Here is a 6,386-nt window from a genome sequence, read left to right as displayed (position 1 = left end):
GTGTTTGGCCAGGCCACCAGCCGAACAGTTGCACAATGACGGCTAAAGAAGGATGACCCAAGGCATCCTCCGACACGCACACATACACACTCTCCTACCTACAATCATCACCTTGCGGTCAATAGTTTTCCAATGACATACTTATTTAGGATGGTGGTGTTTTCTTCATGGGGGTGGAGGACGGCTTAAGATGAAGCTGTCAGAATGCAAGACTCACAGGCCGTTTTTCCACACTGACAGCATGTGGAAGTTTGCTACACTACAATCGGCTTTCAAGAAAGTGATGGTGAGCTACAACAACAGCCAAGCCAACTCATGAACAGTTCTCATATCCTCTCTGGAGAATTCGAACTGTAGATCTGTGTGCACAGATAATCCACGTTGATGTAACCATAAACCGAGTCTTACACTGATGACAAAATTGCTGTAGAGATCTGCTCTAGATCTTTCTGTCTCACAGAGAGACTTCCATTTAGGGAGGACATGTGGCTTTTATATAAGAATTAGTCAAATTCCTCATTCCTGGAAGAGACAAACTGAAACAGGTTTCAGTTCATGTTCATTGCTCTCTCGCTCCACCTCTCTTTCTCCCTCTCTCTTTCTCCCTCTCTCTCTTCCACCCCTCTCTCCTCCTTCTCTCTGCGTTTTGCAACCACCAGGCTCACCACCTGGATGAGTGGATGACGAACAAACTGCACGTTTTCTTTCCAGTAACTGAACTAATAGATATTTATAACCAGCTGGTCAATCCTTACCCGACCCCCCCCCCCCCCCCCCCCCCAAACCCCCTCCACCCCACGCAGCGGCTGGAAGAGCTCTCTTTAAAGAACAGTTGTGACACTCCTGGCTTTGTTCTTAAACAAAGAGGACTGGCCCTCATCTGCCCCTAATTGGGCCGGCTCTTGGAATGCGCTTGATGTCTCCGCGTGGCCCACTGTCACTCACAACACACAGGCAAGGGCCGCTAGGACAGGAAGATGGATGAGCGGTGGAAATCCCTCTATCTACTACTCTACTCACTCTCTATCTGTTTTCTCCTTTTCCCTCCCTTTTTCTCTCTTTGTCGTCCATGCTTCTCAACGCGGTGGTCTAGTACCCCTCTGCGCTCGGTGGTAAATGGAACAGTCTGCCATCTTACTTTAGCATGGGTATTTGGCCTTGACGGGCTGTACCACCAATACTTTGGAAGTGGGGGTGGTCGTACGCATTGGTATAGCCTCACATGTCAGTGATCGTTACTGGGCTGACGTTGACCATGAGCAGACTACTCAGAGAAGACTGCGCAGAGGGTGTGTGCTGCATCATTATCGGAAAGGAAATAATTTAAAGAGTTTAAAAACTTCTTGCTAATGGTTTTGCTGAGTAGCAAAAGGAAAGCCTGAATTGAATAGAGGTTAGGAAATGCCAGCGCTCCTAATTGGTTTTATCATAAGTAAATAATCTCACCATTGCTGAGTGTGCAAACTCTGTGGGCTGAAGCCACTGCTTCTGAGATGTAGCACTGATGAAGGGTGGTGTGTGTGTGTATCCAGGCTTTTTACTAAGCACCCACATTCCAAACCCCTTCATTTGGTCATGACTCATTTACACTCGCGTCCTTCACCTTTCACCCCCAAACTCCACTCTGTGTCACATTGCCCGGCTCCAGCCAGCTTGCCTCGATAAGTAAATAGATGATGTAACGTGTCTTTCTTCTCCAGCCCCCCCCCCCCTCCCCTCCCCTCCCCCCATCCCACCCTCCACCACATTCAGAGACGGGTGTGGAGAGTAGAGGGGGGGGGGGGGTGAAGACAGTGAGAGCTATGGAGTGGGGGATGAGGGTTGATGAGCGTAGTTGTGTAAATGGTGTGGTTGGGCGGGAGGGGGGGTGTATAAACAAGGTATAGGCTGGGCAGATGTGATAGAGAGGAGGGGTTGGGAGGGGTGGGGCCCAGAGCACCTCTCATGCAGAAGACCTCTAGTTGGTCTGGACCAGCTCCTGTGTTCTCTGTAACAGCCCAGGCCAACTCAGGCCAACCCAGGCAACCGGCTCCACTCCCCCTTGGCCTCCCCTCTGGCCGTCTGAGCCCCAGGTGCCAGGTGGATGATTGGGGCTGTAGACTGTAGCAGGCAGCAGCCGCTGGCTGGCCCTGGCCCTAACGACCTCCTCCAGGGCTGCCAGCTCTATTGTGATGCAGCCCCCCCCCCCGACAATTCACAGGTCTGATATGCCTCCATACCGGAGCCTCGGCTGGGCCTGGCTGCTGCTGCTAGGGTGTGTGTGTGTGTGTGTGTATGGCCATCCGGGTGTTTTTTAGGCGTTTATGAGTGTGTAGACGCTCAAATGAGGTGCAGCGGACACTGCCTCTGTCTCAGTGAGTCACTGAAATGCGCGTGTCGCACGCAAAATAAAAACAGCCCGTCCGGCCAAAGCTGTGAACAGAGGCAGTACACAAACAGTAAGGTCATGTTTCTGTCGTAGAACTCCTTTACAAATACCCCCCCCCGTCCCTCCCTCCCCTCCCCCCCCCCCCCTCCCGTCCACCAGCACAAAAGGACCCACCACACCTTTATGTAAGCACGACGAGCCTGCCCCGCCACCTGGTTTGGGTCTCCGCTGGGCCCTTTGCTCTAGAATTAGAACAACACGGTGTGAGAGAGGATAAGCATGGCCAGGAGGACATCAGCAGAGCGTGAAACCCCGGGACGGAGCGTGGTCGCTCGCTAACTGTACATGTAAGTTTTGATGTGCGTTATACAGCATGTCAAAATAGACCGGGGCCAGCCCTTAAAACGTCAGGCAGGCGAAGAGCGAGTATGTGTGCCGGACGCCGCCAGAATTCCATTTTAAGAGACAAGAATGAGGTGAGGTGCACGGAAAAGGTCAGACTAAAATTGGACGGCACCGAAAATTACAAACTGTGTAAATGATTACCTGCGGGTGACGTTGAACATTTTGGGTTCTCGGGCCCGTCGGTTTTGGCATTAGTCACTTTCACCTCATGTAAAAGTAAACGTCCGCTGAAACAGACAGTGCTGGAGAGGAAAGTGCCAGGATGATTAATGAAGTGTGTCTTTCCTCTCTTTCACACCATCCCTTTCGTTTTTTCTGTTTGTGTGCATGTGTGTGTGTGTGTGTGTGAGTGTGTGTGTGTGTGACGGGAGGGGAATGTTAGCCTAACAAAGCTCCATCCACATCAAACACACACCCTGCTGGTGTTATCCTGTTTAGACCAACACCCTCACACACTCATTCTCTTCATGTACGCTCCTGCCCTGTGACAATCAAGACCCTCCATCAGGTCACACACTGTCCCCCACCACCTCCTCCCACTACTCAAAATGTCCCACCCTTTCAAAGGGAGTTGGTTGCATAACTTCAGTTGTGTAGTTTGACCTTTTTAGGCAAGGGTACATCTTGACCCCACTCCCTGTTCCAACCTGAGCTCCAGCCTCCACCCCAGCCCCGGCCTCAGCCTCAGCCCCCACCCCAGCCCCAGCCTCAGCCCCAGCCCTTGGCCCAGCTCCAGCCTCCACCCCGGCCCCGGCCTCAGCCTCAGCCTCAGCCCCCACCCCAGCCCCAGCCTCAGCTCCAGCCCTTGCCCCAGCCTCAGCCCCAGCCCTTGGCCCAGCTCCAGCCCTAGCGCCAGCCTCACTATCAACTCCAGGCCAAGCCTCAGCCTCAACCCCAACCCTCACTTCCCCATCCCCAGTAGGGGTTCATAGCAGAGTGTGAATGAGGTGTAATAGATTATCCATGAGTAGCTTCTTTCCTTCAGATCTGCCTGTCATTTACAAGGTGAAAATTCTGCCCTGCGGACCTCTGCGGCCTAGCGTGGAGACCTGCATGTGTCGGAGAGGCTCGTTGTGTTTTCAAAGCTGTTTCATACTGTCAGGGTTGACTTATCTGAGCAGTGGAGAGTTTCCCAGGGAGAGACCTATCCACAGTCAGCTTTGGAATGTTTTTCCAGAATGTCCAGGGGACTCTCAAACGGGGCCTCGACCAGACCTGCTGGGGAGCTTCAACCACGGCATCCTCAGGTCTGTTCTCACCAGACAGGGCTGGGCCTTGACTCGTTGCCGTACAGTCCTTTTGCAACCTTTTGTCCCTTCTGTTTGCACCAAGTTTTCGGCCATGTTGGCTCTGGCCCAGCCTGTTGTGTTTGCGGGAGGCAGCTGGTCTGTGCCTTGCCTGATTGAAACAGTAAGGAGTGAACGCTGGCAGGATCAAGTCGCCCCTGGCTGCCCCCCCCCCCCAATCCCTCCCCCCCCTGTGTCTGGACCCAGATCTGGTAGTCAGAACCATCTGCAAGCCCCCTTCTCTCTCCCTCTCTCCTTTCTTTCCCCCTTTCCCTTCGGAGAGGAGAGGAGAGATGGGACCACAAGTCCCCCCAGAGGCACAGTCCTCCCCGGCCGTAATGGATGACAGATGTGAAAGAGAGAGAGAGAGCGAGAGAGAGAGGAAGAGAGAGAGATGGAAAGAGAGAGAGAGGCTGTAGCGTGAGTGTGTTTCATGTTAGCTCTCAGCGTGATGAGCAAGTAAGCAGCTGGAGACGAACAGGAACCGCCCCTCCGGACCCCTCTCCTCACCGCCATCTTTTATCCTCTCATCCATCCTGGCCAGTAATGCACTCCTTTGCTTGGGTAATATATTGGTCTTAATAAAGCACAAACAAAAGGCAAACATGCTGCGATGGGAGAAGAAAGAAGGGGTGGAGGAGATGTATTCCAGTATCCTGTTGAATCAGTGGAAAGAGAGCCTCTTTAGGTTTTCTCACAGTAAATCTTATGGCGTTTGGATGGCTATGCTCTGTGGTACCATTTCCCTCAGTTGATTGCAAAGGAGTTGAAAGGGTACTGTTCTGGAAGTGCCAAGGTCCATGCGAGACGAGCTGAATCTGTAGCTACACTAGATGGAAACGCTTCAGTCACTCTGTCATAAAACATCAATTTGAACCTCCCAAGGAATTCACTTATTGTCTGAAGCAGGAACAGAGAGATGGATCTCTTTAGTAGCGTTTCTTTGCGAGCCCAACTCAGTTCCTTATTGCTTAATGGAAATTCAAGTTCCCCCAAGACTTGCCTGATGTGAACAACATATCTTTTAACCACAAGCCTTAAACACTGGACATCACATTTCTCCTACTTAGTCATGTTTTATATGCATCCCCAGGAGGATTTTCTCAGCAGTGCAGGGCCTGGGAGAGGAATGGGGACGAGGATAGTGTTGAGTTATTAAACATCATGAGTGATTAATATAGCATGACGTTGTGTGTTAACCACTTTTACGAGGTGACGGGAAGAAAGAAATCACTGCAGGTGTTTTTCGGCAGGTCTGAATCAGTCTACCAGATGATTCAAAATGGCCGCCCTGTACTCGGTGACACAGCACACCGTTCTTGGAGCTGGACTGCTGCTCAAGTGGAGCAGCAGTGCTGGCGAGGAGGAAGAGACAGAGAGACAGACAGCGTGCGAGATGTGTGTTACTGTGTGCGCGTGCATGTGTAAACGTGTGCACGGGTGTGGGCCCAAGTGTGTCGGGGGGGTTCTGTGAGGGTGGGGGGCAGGCTGGTCTGTGAGGGCGGGGGGCAGGCTGGTCTGTGAGGGTGGGGGGCAGGCTGGTCTGTGAGGGCGGGGGGCAGACTGGTCTGTGAGGGCGGGGGGCAGGCTGGTCTGTGAGGGCGGGGGGCAGACTGGTCTGTGAGGGTGGGGGGCAGACTGGTCTGTGAGGGTGGCGGGCAGGCTGGTCTGTGAGGGTGGGGGGCAGGCTGGTCTGTGAGGGCGGGGGGCAGGCTGGTCTGTGAGGGTGGGGGGTAGGTTGGTCTGTGAGGGTGGGGGGCAGGCTGGTCTGTGAGGGCGGGGGGCAGGCTGGTCTGTGAGGGTGGGGGGCAGGCTGGTCTGTGAGGGTGGGGGGCAGGCTGGTCTGTGAGGGCGGGGGGCAGGCTGGTCTGTGAGGGTGGGGGGCAGGTTGGTCTGTGAGGGCGGGGGGCAGGCTGGTCTGTGAGGGTGGGGGGCAGGCTGGTCTGTGAGGGCGGGGGGCAGGCTGGTCTGTGAGGGTGGGGGGCAGGCTGGTCTGTGAGGGTGGGGGGCAGGTTGGTCTGTGAGGGCGGGGGGCAGGCTGGTCTGTGAGGGCGGGGGGCAGGTTGGTCTGTGAGGGCGGGGGGCAGGCTGGTCTGTGAGGGCGGGGGGCAGGCTGGTCTGTGAGGGTGGGGGGCAGGCTGGTCTGCTAGGTTGTTGGCAGGCCCTCTAAACCGAGGCTTGATGAGGGGCGGAATGATAGTTAGGGAATTTTGAGCAGTCAGCCCGTTGGTAGGCCTCACTCTGCTGGGCAGAACAGGGGTGGGGGGCCTCATTATATCTCTCTCCATGTCGGGCCCTTAAGTCCATCTCCTCAGCTCCTGTTCTGT

The sequence above is a fragment of the Osmerus eperlanus genome, chromosome 9 (genome assembly GCF_963692335.1).
Source record: "Osmerus eperlanus chromosome 9, fOsmEpe2.1, whole genome shotgun sequence".
NCBI lineage: Eukaryota > Metazoa > Chordata > Actinopteri > Osmeriformes > Osmeridae > Osmerus > Osmerus eperlanus.
This window is presented reverse-complemented; position numbering follows the sequence as displayed.